Source organism: Schistocerca cancellata, chromosome 9 (assembly GCF_023864275.1).
Source record: "Schistocerca cancellata isolate TAMUIC-IGC-003103 chromosome 9, iqSchCanc2.1, whole genome shotgun sequence".
Lineage (NCBI taxonomy): Eukaryota > Metazoa > Arthropoda > Insecta > Orthoptera > Acrididae > Schistocerca > Schistocerca cancellata.
The window spans coordinates 197,564,186-197,582,298 of record NC_064634.1 but is presented as its reverse complement, the minus strand read 5'-3'; the positions used below and the strand labels follow the sequence as shown (position 1 = coordinate 197,582,298).

The 18,113-nt window shown below is 44.0% G+C and overlaps 1 protein-coding gene across 2 annotated transcripts in view; it reads right to left on the bottom strand.

Annotated features, from left to right (window-relative positions):
* Positions 1–18,113, bottom strand: part of LOC126100168 (protein diaphanous) — a 345,883-nt gene that overhangs the window by 130,161 nt on the left and 197,609 nt on the right. The gene's annotated exons all lie outside the window — the stretch shown is intronic.

The window sequence follows — 18,113 nt, the reverse complement described above, 5'->3', positions numbered from 1 at the left end:
GCCCTAGGCGCTTCAGTCTGGAACCGCGCGACCGCTAGGGTCGCAGGTCCGAATCCAGCCTCGGGCATGGATGAGTGTGATGTTCTTAGGTTAATTAGGTTTCAGTAGTTCTAAGTTCTGGGGGACTGATGACCTCAGATGTTAAATCACATAGTGCTCAGAGCCATTTGAATCCATCTTGCACATGTTTTGCGGTACTTCAGTTTGTTACAGATAATGTTAGGAACTGTACCGGTACTAACTTGAACCTTATCAACTATCATTTCCACAGTCACACGGCGGTCGGCACGAATAATGTCATCAATTCGACTTTCAAGTGAGTGAATTGAAACTGAAACTGGTCGGCCACAACGGTGTTCGTCAGTCACTGAGTCGCGACAATTTTTGAACTGCTCTACGCACTTGTAAAACTTTGCAAGATTCATACAACCTTCACCATAAACTTTAGACATTCTACAGTATATATTCACTGGTTTCTCGCCTTCAGCAAGTAAAAAAAAGAATAACAAAATGGTTGTTCAACTAATGTGGACGACCGAGCGGGGTGGCGCAGTGGTTAGACACTGGACTCGCATTCGGGAGGACGACGGTTCAATCCCGCGTCCGGCCATCCTGATTTAGGTTTTCCGTGATTTCCCTAAATCACTCCAGGCAAATGCCGGGATGGTTCCTCTGAAAGGGCACGGCCGACTTCCTTCCCTAATCCGATGAGACCGATGACCACGCTGTCTGGTCTCCTTCCCCAAACCAACCAACCAACTAATGTGGACGTTTCAAGCAGACTCGTCATCTTGAAATGTATTTTTGAGGTTATAAACAAAACAGAGTTGATACATCAGCTGATCAGGGCTCATTCCAGTGATGCCAACTTAAAGTCATAAAAATACCAAACTTGCAGTACTAACAGTTTTTTTCTGCAGACTAATTTGTCTCTTTAATTATTGAATGATACTCGTATATACTGTAAACAGCGATGTTTGTTTGAATGGCCATTTTATGCAGCAGCTACTATAAAAAAACCGAGGCGTTGAGAACCGTAAGGGCCTGAAACACACTATTGTCGATTCTGAGACTAGCATGTACGCATTCTCCTGACATTTGTTTATCTTACGGTGTGCAAGCTGCCTTACCGGTTTCTCTGATACTGGCTTCCATATTGGTCCAACAACAGTGTGCTTTAGGCCGTTATGGTTCTCAGATCTTATGTGGTCATTCTGGAAATATGGATACATCCTTTACATATACACTTTGGTATTTATACATTAAGCAGTATTTCCTTATAAAATTGGCGTACAATTTACCCACGGCATTTTTGCCTCTTGTTCGCATATCCTACAAATCACTGCTTTTTCTTTCGGTGTTAGCGGAGATTAACGTCGAAATAAAATTAAGGGATTCTCTTTCGGCATTGACCTCGCTAATGTCGAAGTAGAAAGCGTTGGTTTGTAGGATACGTGAACAAGGGACAAAAACGCCTTCGGTAAGCTGTACGCAATTGTATACGGAAATGCTGTTTTTAGCCTGTAAATACCAAACTGTACAAGGACATTGCGTATCAATATTTCCAGAACGACCACAAAAGATTTCTTAATAATAAAAGCGAAACGCCTCTAGTGAAAATTACAATTCAATTATTTGTTGTAAAGTTAAGACGGAAACATCAATACTAACAACTGCCCGACAACACTCCCTTGTGGGACTCCACAAATAACCTTTAGGTCTGTCATTTTCATCCCGTTACGAATAACGTAATAACTTGTGTGTCTTAGAATGTCACAAGCACAAATCTGCTCCTATACTCGATAAAATCTTATGTTCTTCACTAAACGATAGTGCATCCCGTTAGTCAGGTAACAATGTGCCAACCTGGATGTCTTTGTCCACGGTGCTCTGGATTTCATGGACGAACAGTGTGAGCTGTGTTTCGCAAGATTTCAAGTTTACTGCATATCTTCACAGAAACTTAGTTACAACTCCGTTGTCCTTCTGAATCAGTGATAATTTGTCTCCAGCGTTCCAGTGTATGAAAATGAAAGAACAATGTGGAGACCGTAAGCACGGGTTGCAGCTAAGCCGCTGGAAACTAAACCAATAAAAGCGAGCATTAACAAAGAAGTCCTGCGTTTTACACTATAACAGCACAGCTGAATTATTATTCGATAATAAAGACAAAATCGAGCTTATGGCACAGAGTGCTGTGTGTAAAATCACCTACAAACAGTGTGGACAAGTATTTGTTGGTCAGCAATCATATCATGCCAAGATGGGAGACGCTAACTAGGACAGGAAGATTCACCTCTTCGGAATAACGGAAAACAACACACGCGACGTACATCGTGATGTTTTATACACTGTTAACATTATACCACTCGAATTACTGCAAATCAGTAAACATACGACGCAGAAATGACAGCTAAGTTTTTAATGGTCTTACACAATTTTCCTTTAACCCTTTGTTAAATTAAGTTTTAGTTATGCGAATGTAATAACAGTGAATTCAATTTAATTTCTAGCCTTTTGCTAAATGCAACAAATTCAATGAAACACAAGACTTAACTTTAATTTATTTTTTTGCTACATATATCGATTTTTGCGTAACATTTGAATCTAATACTTTCTTCTGATGATCTTCTGTATCTGCATAAGTAGACCATGTTAGACTGAGAGTAGAATGTGAACCACACGTCATTTTATCTCTGATTGCGACATTCAGTTGTCATATGATGATGGGCTACAAAGCCGAAAGCTATTCGTGATCAAATAAATAACATTTTGCAGAACATCAGGAAAGCGTTCCCTACCAACATTAAAAACAAGATGGAAAGTGCCTAGCAACGTGAAAAGGCGGACGTGGCAACTGTATATTAATTAACGTTGTCAGGTAATACCAGAAAACAATAAAACAACAACAAAGCGACTGTAATGAGCAGGAAAGTTGCACGATTGATTCTGTTTCCAGGTGCCGCCTTCTCGCGACCGCGACGGCTCTCTGTCTCTGTGCCTACGACTCACTTGTCAGATGTTGCCCGCATAACTGGGTTAAACGAGTATCCGAGCAACTATTTCAGCAACAACTACACGAACATTACAAAACGATGAAACGATGTCCTAGTCGTAAGGCCGGCTACAGATCACAGCCTGGGAGCGCCTACGAATGACGGTAAATTACGAATATAGGACGTCTAACTCTGTCGGCGTTTTTCACTTCCTGCACGTGCATTGTCGTACAAGCGTCACAGATTTTAACTTTTGTTTTTGTTCTGAATAGAAAATAACGACAGCGCCTGGCCAATATTTCTAATTCGACAGGGACCTTGAACCTGGTATTTGTACCTTGGCTTTCGCACACACACCACCAGCGAAAGTAATAGAAAACAATACTGACTTCTGTGTAAATGCCATGATCATGTGAGAGGCTAACAAGTCTCTTCTTGCCCACTCGTCATCCTAGCACTGACGCATTCTAGGTGGTTAACCATGATATCACAAACTGCGATGCTTATCTTTGTCTTACTTGGGCATTAAAAAAATAGATGCTGTTCACTGGAAACGGTTGTGTTCATTGTTGTACCTACGCTAGACTACACTATCAAGGGAAAAGAAGTCTTTGATGTGCTTCCATACAAGATTCAAGTGTCACGGTAGTATTAGCAGCCGGCCGCAGTGGCCGTGCGGTTAAAGGCGCTGCAGTCTGGAACCGCAGGACCGCTACGGTCGCAGGTTCGAATCCTGCCTCGGGCATGGATGTTTGTGATGTCCTTAGGTTAGTTAGGTTTAACTAGGTCTAAGTTCTAGGGGACTAATGACCTCGGCAGTTGAGTCCCATAGTGCTCAGATCCATTTGAACCATTTTAGCAAAAACGATAGATTAATGCTGAGTTTTCTTTTTTTATTAGAAATTAATGCACAGACCAGCCAGCACCATATCACATAACTGGTACATCTGATGATTTAAAAAACTGTCTCAGAGGTTGAACCATACAAGAAACGACAAAATTTCGTACCGCGTATACGTTCTATTTCAACGCTCCTTTAAAAAAGCGTGCAGTCATAAACGCATTATCCTCTTAATATATTGTCCCAACTGATATTACGGAGTCTAAAACACAGAACAGTTACATCTGAAAACAACCAAAGGTGTCATTCTTTCGGTAGTTAAGTAGGTTACATTGGTCAATATTTAAAAGCCATTTTGTGGTTATTATTCCATGCGAAAGAACAATTCTTCTAACGAAGGACATGTTTATATAAACCACGAGTGAGTAGCCGGCGGCCGGCGGGACAGACAGGGTCCGCGATTCGTTTCCGTCCGGTCGGCGGACGAAATTCATGTTAGGGGAGCGAGGTGCTTGCTTTATAGGCCGCCAGGGACTAGTTTTCGTATATCTCTGCTGATGCTCGGCTCGCCTCGAATTTGCAGGTCATAACGCAAACCAGTGAAAGTTTACGAGTAGCTTACTCCGCACATGCACAATGTAATTTCGCCATCGCTGGATATGAACAACAAAGAGAACCCGATTTCATGTGCTTGCGTGCGGGGAATGGAGGAAACAACTCACTACCCGAAGATGTGGGGGGAGACGTATTTTCGCATCTGGATCCGTGCTGATAACACACACCTTACTTAACACTTACTGCCTACATCTGTGCTACACACTGATAGATCGTAAACGTTGGTAGCAGTCGACAATGGCACGAAAATTATCGAATACCCGCGAAATGTGGTGATTTGAACATCGGTAGCAGTGTGCCATTCATATCGATGAATTTCTGGCTATGGGGACGTTTAATGGCACTGGCGAATGCCTAGTCCACCTATAATGTGCAGACGTTACACGTGCCTGTCACCAATACATGGCCAACCATCCGAAAGAACCCAGGTGTATTTGAACAGTGTGATTCACTGCGGAGAAAGGCTCAATGATGTGGAAATAACCACATGCAGCATTGTCTATAGTGTCTACATCTACGTAGCAGACAGATGGGAACGGGGAAACAGATTGGTCCTTATCTCGGCGAATACTGGTTTCCTTAAATATAATTACAGAAATGTCTTCTATTTCTGAGCAATACTACCTATTGTAGGAATAATTGGTACATTTTTAAATACACTACGCAGCATCTCATTGTGCATACAAACATTTTACTGGCTCAAATGGCTCTGAGCACTATGGGATTTAACATCTGAGCCAGCCGCAGTGGCCGTGCGGTTCTAGGCGCTTCAGTCTGGAACCGCGCGACCGCTACGGTCGCAGGTTCGAATCCTGCCTCGGGCATGGATGTGTGTGATGTCATTAGGTTAGTTAGGTTTAAGTAGTTCTAAGTTCTAGGGGACTAATGACCTCAGATGTTAAGTCCCATAGTGCTCATAGCCATTTGAAAACATCTGAGGCCATCAGTCCCCTAGAACTTAGAACTACTTAAACCTAACTAACGTAAGGACATCGCACACATCCATGCCCGAGGCAGGATTCGAAGCTGCGACCGTAGCAGCAGCTCGGTTCCGGACTGAAGCGCCTAGATCCACTCGGCCACCGCGGCCGGCTCACATTTTACTGAAACTGAGTTAATACAGCAGCTGTTGGTGTATATGAACATGTCCTTCATTAAATACATTGCAACTCTGGATTACCACCCAGCAAAAATAAGTCTAACGTTCCGAACTGACGACTTTCTGTACGGATATTATGAGTCATAATTTACTGCAGAGATGCTAACAAGTGGTTATATCTCTCTACTCTGATTCGGTTACTGTCTCCTGGCAAGAAGTATAAAGTCCAGCGGAAATTCCGCGGCCGCGGTTCTCCCCGCCGAAGTTATCGCGGAGCCACTTGTTCGTGGTCTGACTCAGGGCGGTTAGCAACCTGGCAGGAATCCGCTTCCTTGGTGAGAAGGCAATTTGCATGCACGCGACGCAACAGGTAGACGGGCTGACGTCGCAGCGTCAGCTTTTCTTATTACCTGTCTTCCCGCCACTGACATCGCCTGCATAACAGGCGATCAAGAACGATTTGCGTAATCTGGATAAAGAAAAGACGTTTATGTCTCGCCGATCTGTAAGAAAGACTATAGAGCGGGCAAATGCATCTACACCACATGAGACGATACACAATTATAATTTCAGTATGGTCGCAGAGCAGATGCACACGCTACAAACGGAACACAAAGACTTGAATTTGATGCATGATTATGAGACATCGCGACTCTTTTGGAAACACACAAGAGTTGTGTAGGGACCAACTTCAATTTCGCAGACATGTGAAAACCAGCTTGCTCTGTTCGTTCACGAGATAGCGGGGCATATATTCACGCAGCGTTTCTTGACTTCCGGAAAGCTTTGTGTTTAGTCCCGCACCTTCACATACTGAACGAAATACGTGCATAAGAAACACCGCAACATTTATGGTAACTGATTGACGAATTCCTAGGAAGCATGGCTCAACGTTGTTATTAATGGAGAAACAGAATGAGATTTTCATTCTGCAGCGGAGTGTGCGCTGATATGAAACTTCCTGGCAAATTAAAACTGTGTGCCCGACCGAGACTCGAACTCGGGACCTTCACCTTTCGCGGGCAAGTGCTCTACCATCTGAGCTACCGAAGCACGACTCATGCCCGGTCCTCACAGCTTTACTTCTGCCAGTATCTCGTCTCCTACCTTCCAAACTTTACAGAAGCTCTCCTGCGAACCTTGCAGTATCCTTTCTTTCAGGAGTGCTAGTTCTGCAAGGTTCGCAGGAGAGCTTCTGTAGAGTTTGGAAGGTAAGAGACGAGATACTGGCAGAAGTAAAGCTGTGAGGACCGGGCGTGAGTCGTGCTTCGGTAGCACAGATGGTAGAGCACTTGCCCGCGAAAGGCAAAGGTCCCGAGTTCGAGTCTCGGTCGGGCACACAGTTTTAATCTGCCAGGAAGTTTCAATGGAGAAACAGTATCAAAAGCGAAAGTAGCATCCAGAATACCTCAAATGTTCGTGTCAAGATCGTTACAGTTCACGATGTGTATATAAATGGCTTGGCAGATAACAATTGGAGCTCTCTGAAGTCATTTACAAATTCAACGCTATTGATTACAGTAAGGGGAATTTGCCAAGGGCAGATAACGTTAATAATTAAAGAAGCTTTTCACTAGTACATGGCAACAGTTTATGAACAGAGGACGAGGGGGGACGGTTCTTTGAAGGAGGCAAGGACTAAACATTTGTTAACTGGATAAAGAATTAATTAAAAAAAGTTTGGTTATTTTTCGAACAGATCTAGTAAAACGCGTCAATAGACAAAAATACACAATATATAGCTTGACGACACGATGTGCGAACAGTTACAATCTTCATGTATCTAGCAATACCCGCCCTGAGTAATTTTGAATGGGTTGGTCTAACAAATATATCCGTGGTGAAGGCAATTGATGGACTGAGATACACCTGAAAAATCCTCAGGAAGTGACCATCCAGCACGTCCGATCACAAAACCCTCGTGGGACAAATTCAAGAGTCTGGAACCATTAGCAAAGTGGAGAGAGAGAGAGAGAGAGAGAGAGAGAGAGAGAGAGAGAGAGAGACAAAGATCTGGTAAGAGCAAATAATTCGTCATTGTTTTGTTTAGTCAGAGCGAGAGCGCCATGGAAAAATTCTATCAATCCAGCGAGAGACGACTGCAGGGAGCTTCGTTCTCAAATTTCCGAAAATCCATCTCCGAACACAATTCAAGAAACAGTCTTACCTGCAGCATTCGTCTTACGTAATGAGCACGGCGATGACATTGCAACAATTCAGGCTCACAAAGCGGTATGCAAGATAAAGTAAAAGCTCTCATCGTTCACCTGAAGATAGGTTTGAACATCACAGTGTTTTACTAGAAAACAACAATGCTCTTGCCTCCACGTTCTCCCGATCTTTGAACTGACTTACTGAGCCAGTTTCAGAATCCACCTGCACCACGGCACAACAGGGCTTTTCAAGATATTGTCAGGGGTGAATAAAATGGCGACTGATTTATGATTTTTTTATAAATTTTACGTCAAATTCTTGTCTTTTGTCATAAGGTGATTCCCCCCCATACACACACTTCCTTACATTGCTGAACTGAAAATTTCTTGATGCCTCAGGATGTGTCTTATCAATTGATATTTCTTTTTTGAGTCGTGTGCTTCAAATTTATTTATTTCCTCATTCGATTCAGCATCAAGACGGGCATTACTTCTTAAGCTCTGCATTGTATTTACTCGTTCCACGTGTGTTATGTGGTAATCTTTTACGTACATCCTGGCGACAGGTGTTCGTGCTGAACACCTGCCGGGTGAATACGTTTACTAGCAGTAGAGGCGGCGGCAGCAGCAGCAGCAGCAGCAGCAGCAGCAGCAGAACGGACTGCGCCATCGGCCAGTCAGCAACATCAGTTTCGCATCCCACGGCACACCTCGCTACCAGTGCAGAAGACCACAAAAGCACGCATTCACGCAGACGTGACGCCTGGACATGCTCCACAAAATCACAAGCCTCGCAGTCTCGCCTGCAACGAGTTTAACGACCACGCGCAGGCGCTTCCGCGGCCTCCGCCACGCAATACCACCTACATAGCTCAGTTACCAACTGCTCCCCTTTGCAGGGTCGAGTTTCAGCCCTCTGCGGGATTCTTAACAATCTGACTCCAGTTTTGCAATAAAACGCGTACTGAATACAGCAACAAATCGATTCGTTCCACTATCTATGATCGGTGAGCCCGCAGCGCCATATTTGAAATAAATTCCCGCCTTCTAAATCTACAACTACACTTCATAAGGCACTTTATGGTGTGTGGCGGAGGGTACTTTGTGTACCGCTCTCTCTCTCTCTCTCTCTCTCTCTCTCTCTCCCTCACACATTTTTCTGTTCCTATGCAAAATGGATCGCGGGGAGAAAAACTACTGGGAAGCCTCTGTGCGAGTTCAAATATCTCTACTTTTGCCTTCATGGTCTTTTCGCAAGATATAGCCTACGTAGGAGGAGGCAATACATTGGTACACTCTCCCAGGAACACACACTCTCGGAATTTTAAGAGTAAACCACACCCTGATGCAAAGCGAGTCTCCGATGTATTTCAATTTCTTAATGGAACGTTATATTTTTTTACCGCCATTCGACAGCTCTTGCAGAGTAATGTGATATAGTACTTGCTAATCTGGGTGTTTAAACACTATGCAGACCAATCCGAGAAATACGGTACAATTGAAAGGCAACGCTGCTGGAACCAGCTACTGCGGTATGGCCTTATATACAGCAAGACGATAGGCCTACGCTACTTTAAGATAAAACAATTTGCTCTTGACCATAATTTATGCAAGATGCACACTGTGTCAGCTAAGACTGTTGTAAATGGAGCTATATAACTTTTAGCGTACCAGAATGGCCAACTAAAAACAATTTGAAACGTGTGTACGTGTTACTGTTTAAGAGAACAGCTTTTGTGGCAAACAGTTTAAAGGCCTGACACAACGATTGAGCCTAGCTTGATGGCGTCGCTTAGCGGTGTTTAGATCGCAATTGGCAAATCCAGTTGGCTCGCCTCTTAATTTTGGCACTTTTACTTTTGCGAAATATTTCAACGTGAACATTAACAAGCGCTCTATCATTATACTCGCATTGCAAGTGCTTTAGAACGTTTTAAAAAAAATTACGTACCATTCCAGTAAAAAAAAAAAAATCAATATCTCAGCTGATACAAGAGTTAAGAGCATTAACCACAAAGTAAAATTACGTGTCTCTGTATGGACTATCATTTACCGGAAACTTCATTTCCATAACTTGAACGTTCACGAATATATATATATATATATATATATATATATATATATATATATATAACTTGCCTGACAAAAAAAAGTGAAGCACGCAGAGGACATGGTTTGATGTCAATGTGACTTCGTACACGTACATACCGTCGGAGGGTATGTAAATGATTAAAGCTGCAATTCTCTGTGGCAGACAGAACGGATACCACATTACATTAGTGTTGTTACCAGGCGTGTTTGGGTATATAAGGAGCGTGAACAACGTCAGATGTTGAATGATCACTGTGAAGGACAAGATGATTTCGTGTAACGTCTGAGACAGCGTTATCAGTACCCGAAAGGGGTCTCGTTGTGCGCCTATTTGACTGGCTGATCGAATGAATAGTGCAATATCAAGATTTGTGGAGCATTTGGATGTGACGCGGCCCGATGTTGCACTGCATGGGAAAGTGATGGCAGGCACGCTCGTCGTCAAGGTTCTCGGCAACCACGTCTGAATACTGCAAGAGAGCAACGTCGCATTGTTCACCAAGCACATCGTAATTCGCAGCCCGTTCACAGCTGCGCCTGCCTTCCGTGAACAAGTAATGGACTCCCTGCATCACTTTGTATCATCCCACAGCATTGGTGGGAGACCGACAACAGCCGGACTTGTCAATTACCATCCCATCCGTAGGCTGCCGTTAGAACCACAACAGAAAAGTCTGCGCCTGGAGTGGTGCCACGATCGGGATGCGTAGCTTGCTGATAAATGGCGTCACACCGTGTTCAGCGACGAATCGCGGTTCTGTACTACCCGGGATGACAATCGACGATGAGTATGGAGGCGACTTGGTGAGAGTTCCCATTCTTGCAATATTTCGAGGAAGCATAGCGGTGATACTCCCGGCGTCAAGGTGTGCAGATTCATCAGTTATGGCTTCACGTCGCAGGTGGTAGTGACTGAGGGAACACTTGACAGCACAATGGTACGTCGCAGATATCCTTGTGTGTTCTCACTCAAGCGCCAGTGTCGTCGTATCATTTTTCAACAGGACAATACTCTTCCATAGAAGGTACGTGTCTCTATGAATAATCTGTGTGATGTTGAGCTACTCCCGTGACAGCAAGATCTCTTTTATCTGCCTCCGATGTGTGGGACCAGTTCGGACGTCAACTCCGCCCCAGTGCAGTATCCAGATTATCAAGGACAAGGTTACAACAGCTGTGGGCCAGCTTCCTTCACGAGAGGAAATAACGAATTTACGACGCATTTCCCAACCCAACCAGAGTATGCATACAGGCCACAGGGGGTGCAAGGTCCTACTGATAAGTGAGCTCATACTGCAAAGTTCTTAGTAACCTTTGTAATCATTGCAATAACATCACATATCAAATACCTCCTGAAGTCGTGGAGTTTCGTTTCATTTTCTCCTCCTCTTCTGACTGCTTCAGTTTTTTAGTCAGGGAGTGTGCGTAAACTACGGTGGGGGTGATTACTGACAGCTCCTGACTAGTTTTGTTTGTTCACAAACGTCTGCCGTCACAGAATGCACGTGATCGTGTAATGAATGAACCGTACACGTCGTAAAGCACGCTGCCGGCTCTCGTGCTTGCAGACCATACAGGCAGTAATCGCATCTGTTTCCGGGTGGCAGCAGCAACAGGTGCGGGCAGGCAAACGGCCAGCTGCGCACCTCATGCGGGTCGTATCGACTCACAGCACACTACTACAGACCAGCAAACATGCAATACGTACAGGCACTCGTTGGCTGTGTACAGCCCCACAGGTGGCTACCTGATGTGCTCAATAACTTTTGTTTTGTGTATTTTGTTCAAAGACGTAAGTGGAGCGGCCTGTAATAATATTTTTTCCGGAGGCATGTTAAAAATCTCACTTGGCTTGTCTAGGAACAAATGAAGAGAGCTGGGCTAATATATCTTTTTTTTTCTTGTCTCTCTGTCATAGCAGTGGTCAGATGTAATTAACTGTTCTCGCGCAAGGCTGTGTATTAACATGGCGCATAGACTGTGGTCCAATTCTTAATAAACTAGGTGATATATCAAAAGCGTTTCATCTACAACGAGCAATATGAATCAATATTCCAAAATTTTTTATTTTATTTTTATTTTTTTAGCACTAGTACCATCGGAGTATACTGCCCGTCGGGAAACTTGCTGCCACGAAGAATTCTACATCAAAAAGACTAAAGGCAAAATTTAAATTAAACCGTAGGGAAGTTCGACGCAATTACGAAGAATACGAATCCAACCCCAGCACAAATCAATTAGGGCTGTTGCACACAAACTCTGTCTTCGATCTAACTAGTATTCTGTACCACTGGTCACATATTTTCAAATAATTATAACAAACATCGGTGTGGTTCTTCTGCGCTTAAGTCACCGTTACAGCAGCAGCCCCCCCCCCCCCCCGCCCCCCAACCCATCCCGCCCTGACCCCTTTGTTGTCCTACTTCGAGGCAACAGGCTTATACATATACTCAATTCCGAACAGGTGATTGTGAAAGAAGTTCGCACAGTACAACACAGGCTTGACTCCCCACTATGCGTATGTTAAGTATTTCCAGTTGGTCGTATTTCTAAGGCCCTCACACATTTCAGAAATATTCTAGAATGAGTTTTAGGAGTGTTTCGTAAGCAGTATCCTTTGTAAAGTCGCGTTTTTTGAGTAAGCCACCAATGACTCGAAGTCTTATCTTCTCTACCTAAGCGTCTATGTGCTCGTTCTGTTTAGTGTAACTACAAAAAACTATTATATTCATTTACTTGCACGAGCTGACCAACACTGAGACTAACATATATTTTGTGCACGCTACTATTTTACATTTCTGAACATTTTGAAGCACGTCGGCAATCTTCGCATCGCTTTGAAATCTTAAGACGTTCTAACGGCTCTTGACAGATCAAGACTATGGCTTCCCTCGCCACAGCAGCCTATTACGCGACGTTTACCGCAGGTACACAATGATAGACGGCGTTCAAAGCTCCTCTGCAGCCCTTTGTAAATACCCTTACACGGCTGCTAAGAGGGCGTCGCTCTTCTCAAACATGTCGTCACTGAGTAATCATTTACTTCGCATACTCTGCTGCGAGTTCAGTATAGGCTCTACTCCATATGCAAGCTCCGTTCGTGATGCTTCAATGCTTAAGAACGAATTGTATCTTATACTGCGACCAAAATCCATTTGAACCTCCTTACTGTAGCCACAGCTCATTATCCCTCTGAAATTTTACTGTACACTTTTATCTCTTATCAAATCGACTATTTCTTGATGCCTCAGGTTCTGAACTCTCAACCCATCTCTTTTTTTAGTAGAAATCAAATGAAATCAGCCTGTGGTATTGATGGCCGGGAGGCTCCATCCGGGGAAGTGCGACCGCCGTGATGGAAGTCTTATTTCAGGTGACGCCACATTGGGCGAAATGCGCGTAGGGGATGATAACACAACACACACAACACGCAGTCAATGAGCGGGGAAATTCTCGAACCCGTCCGGGAATCGAGCCCGGGCCCGCTGCATGGTACACAAACGCGTTACCACTCAGCTAAGCAGGTGGACCTCTTCTTGTACTCAAGTTGTATTATAAATTCTTTCTTCTCCAAAATTGCGTGTATTTTCAAACAAGTCAAAAACACATTATTCGTCGCAGTGATATTCACTGACCAGTATTTCACGTATGAGAGATTGACGCAAGTACTTAATTTACAGAGTCTGTTCCTCTCTGATCTGGCGTACACTACCAGAAAATTGTACCACAACATTTTGGAATGAGTTTGCTTTACACGTTAGCAACTCTGGCTTAAAACTCTTTTCCAAAACAACCTGTCATCACACATCAGCCGCAAAGAGTTTTCTAAAAGTCTGACAGCTGTTAGCTTGAATTAAGAATGGCGTTAATTTAGCTCACCTAGTTTATTTCCACTTCATATCAATTGTCCAACGAATGACGTGGAAGCTTCTTCAACATATTTTAAAGTTAATCCCACGAAGGGATTCAGGAGAGCGTCGGCAGTATATCGTACTGCAGGGCGGAGAAACGTGACTCACTGTGCACAGATATCGAATCCGAAATATTTCTCTCTGTCTTTTGTATTAATGTCCTACTGTGGGCGTTTTGTCTAAATATTGTAAATCTCACGTGAAACCACAACCACCCCTCATTACAGATGGTGAAACAGGACAGGCGGCGAACTGTGGCGAAACTGTCGTCAGACTTTAATTCTGGTCAGAGTATAAGCGTGTGTGAATACATTGTGCACTGAACACTCCTAACAATGGGCCTCCGCAGCCGATTCCGTGGCAGAGCGTTGCATCGCCTGATGAATCCCGATATCTTCTTCTTCATGCCGATGGGAGGTCGCTAATAGGTCGTCTTCCAGGGTAACAGCACCTTGATACGTGTCCTGAGGGACGGAGACAAGCTAGCGGCGGCTCCATTATGCTCTGGGGAACATTCGCGTGGGCATCCATGGGTCCGGCGGAGCTCGCGCGTCACCATGACGGCCAAGGAGAACCGCACTGTGGCTGCAGATCGCGTACACCCCTTCATGACGATCATGTTTTGGCGAGCTCCAATTGGTTCCGATAGATGTGCTGGCCCCCAACTCGTCAGATCTGAACACGACCGAAAACATCTGGGATGTGACTCAACGTGGCGTCAGTCCGTGTCGGTAGCTGAGTGGTCAGCGCGATGAAACGTCATGTCAAGGGGCCCGGGTTCGATTAACGGCTGGGTAGGAGATTTTCTCCATTCAGGGACTGGGTGTTGTGTCGTCTTAATCATCATCATCTCAAGCTCATCGACACGCAAGCCGAAGTGGCGTCAACTCTAAAGACTTGCACCAGGCGAACGGTCTACCCGACGCCAGGCCCTAGCCACACGACATTTCATTTCATTTCATTTCAGAGCTCATCGACCCCCTCCCCGGAATTTACGGATATTAGGTGACCTGTGTGTGCAGATGTGGCGCCAACTCCTTCAAGCGATCTACCAAGGCCTCACTGCTTCCACGCCACGACGCGTCGTCGCTGTTACCCGTGGCAAAGGTGAACACACTGGCTATTAGGTAGGTGATGATAATGTTCTGGCTGATCAGTGAGCATGGGCGTGGTTAGTCACCTCATAACGAGCTGGGATCCATTCGAGACATCACTCGCTTTGTAATAGCCCTCTTTAAAAAATTATTTTTATGCAAAATTTTGTGAAAAATTTGTGATTGAAGAGTCTATGTTCATATCTGTGTTATCTGTACAAATCAATGACGGAAAGGTCTTCAATTTTTTCGAGAGCAGCTAGGAGAAGCCTGGCTGTTCGCATTTGTCTTTCCTCTTCCAGTCATCAGCATGCAAGCATTGTGGATTGTAATTATTCATAATTTCTAATATACGAACTGACCTTGAATTAACAACGTGTTGCGTCTTTATGAATTCACCAGATCACATGTTTATGCCAATATTTGTTGTGTTGCAATTTGCCTCGCGTGAAAGGCGCAAACAATGCGATCTGTGACAGATCCGCCAACTTGCAATGTTCATTTCTGCTTATCGTACGACCAGCGCCTGTAGTCGTTCAGAGAAAAAGTCCAAGATTTATAATCCATAGTACAGCACAGAGCGGTAATCAAACAGCGATATGTAATTTACGTATTTTAAACTTCCATCACCTCCTCTGTTGTGCCGCTCCCATCGCCAATCGGACATTTACGGGCTTCATTTTCGTAAAATCTTGCAATATTTTAGCCGGCGCAAGTGGGAGCCAACTAACAGCTTCCATGAATTTAACAGTCCTGACAAACGTTACTTCATAGTACCCAGGTGGATTAACAATTTCCTTATTACGTAAGAACTCAAAATACAAGGGTGAAAAGTTATTTGACTGCCTACACACGTAGCGGTATTCCCTAGGTACGTGAGACGTAACAAGGATAATGTCTGACAAGTGGATTTAGTGCCTTAAATTATGTTAATTATGTAGCGCAGACAATGATTCAATAACTGCACAACATCTCTTATTGCTTAAATTAGTGAAACAAAATTTTCTTAGTCGTAATGTATTATAGGAAAAAAAAAACTTTAAAAGGCGTAAGGGCGTACAACGCTGAATAGGAGCCCCACACTTCATTGGTGTTACGGATCCCGTGCGAACTTAAACCGGCCCTGACTATCACATATCCAGCGGCCGACATAAGAACCATACTGAAGTGGACTCCGGGACTTCTTACACAAACTAGAAGCAGACATTACGCGTCACGCGGTGACGTACCCATGAGACAGAGCCCTCAATGGCAGCTTACGGAGGCCCGCCTGGGAGACACCTACTAGTTGAGAGAACTTCGGACGAAGCCTGAGCGTGGATCACACAGCAGAAAACGTCTCACCTGATAAACCCCTGTGAAGGCTTGTCTCCGTACTGTATTACAACACAAGATCTCCGTAAAGAAAGTTTTCTGTTTGCATAGCTTCTTACCGTTGTATCTGAAGAAGGTACGAAACGCGCGACAATCAAAGTCATTATCTCGTAGGAAATATTTGATCTCGGCTGACTTTACGTGGTAGTTGCCACCAGAGACTTTGGGGACTTCCTCCTCCATCCACGCTGTAGTACCCCTAACGCAGAAAGTGATATTTCATTCCACAGACCGCATTCTATGGACGTTCAGAAAACGTGAAATATTTTCACGCTCTGCTATCCTCCGTGATGTTATAAAACACCATAAACTCTTTAAGTTAAGCGTGTACATTCGCATTCACATACCATGCAAACAGGGTTACAGAGTCACTCCCCCAGCTGTTACTGCTGGTTTTTAAACTCATATCGGCTATCAACATAATTACTTAATAACTGCACTAAGGTCATACCTCCGTAATCTTCCGATGTCAATTCTATTGGGAACTTTTGGGAAACCCAGACAGAAGTATAAAGCAGAAAGCCAATTTGGCCAAGAAAGAATTTAAATATTAAGAGAAATGAATATCTCAGCAGTTTACTTGAACATAACAGAAAAATTTCGAGAAGCGTACATGACAAGCTCAAACGAAATGTGTTCTCTTTGATATGCTGATTTTTGCACGAGTCTTTATTCTGCGATTACGTTTCGTGAACAACGCAAATAGGGCAAGTACGCGATTATTATAATTTCAAACAGTAAGCGCAGAGGGAAGGTGAGGTTCAACGACCCGCTGACGACGTCATTAGAGACGGAGTACACACTTCAACTTCGGAAGGATACTGTAGGTATCCCTTTCAATGAAACATCCGACATGTACTTTCCGCGACTGAAGGAAACCAAGGAAAACCTAAATCTGGATGGCCAAACAGTGATCTGAAGCACCGTGTTCCCGAAAGCAAATCGAATGCCTTACCCCAGAGCCACCTCGCTCCGCAATTCAAACTGTACTTTTTGTTAAGTTATGTCCTCCCAGGAGATCACGAGATATGACCATTTCTTGATGTTGCGAGGCGCTGTTTCAATATTAAATGAGTTATTTTAAATGGCCGTTGTTTATATCATTCTGTTAATTGTATCTCTAAGTACGGTGACTTAAATACACGTACAGAAGCAAACATGTTCCCGTTCAAGTCACTGCTGGTTGATGCAAAACGACAAACTCCGATAAGAAGTAGTTCTCGTACAAGTAACGCGAGACGTGAGCTGTTCTCCAGATGCTGACGTCATCACTGTCGAGACACGACACGCTAATTCGGCTCAGCAACACGAGGCAGCAAGCGCGTACGTGTCATTCAAGGAAATGGAGCATACTATGCAAGGAAGGCAGGAACTTGCTATAGGTCGTGACTTCGTCAAAATTCTCACAAACCACTATCTTTAACAATGAGCTTGAGTGAATTTTCAGAAACTCTAAGATATGCTGCAACTATAAATTCACCTAGTAATAGGGATTCGCGCTTCTGCAAACTAGCTCGAGATTTTTCTATACGGTACCAATCCCCCGGTACAGCCTATGTATCAAATCCTTACCAATAATTCGGATGAAATTCCTTTGCTCATGACTGGAGTGCACAGGTTATTTTCCATTTTTTGCCACGTTAAAACTAAGGCGGATCGGGATACGAAACTAATTTTGACATTAAGTAATGTGATGGTGGCACTGTCGATTTCGTAAAATGCGATACCGTCCTGGGGACAATGCCTGCTCACTGAATGACTACAATTACCTAAAACAGTTTCACAGACCCCATAAATTAGCTTTCCGACTGGAAGAAGGAAGATTAGCAGACGACGAAGTCACTCGAAACGGAGCATTGCTTGGATTGGCGAAAGAAGAGTAAGGATAGCACCCTTGTCCTTTTCAAAGGGAACCATCCAGACATTTGCCTTACGTTAT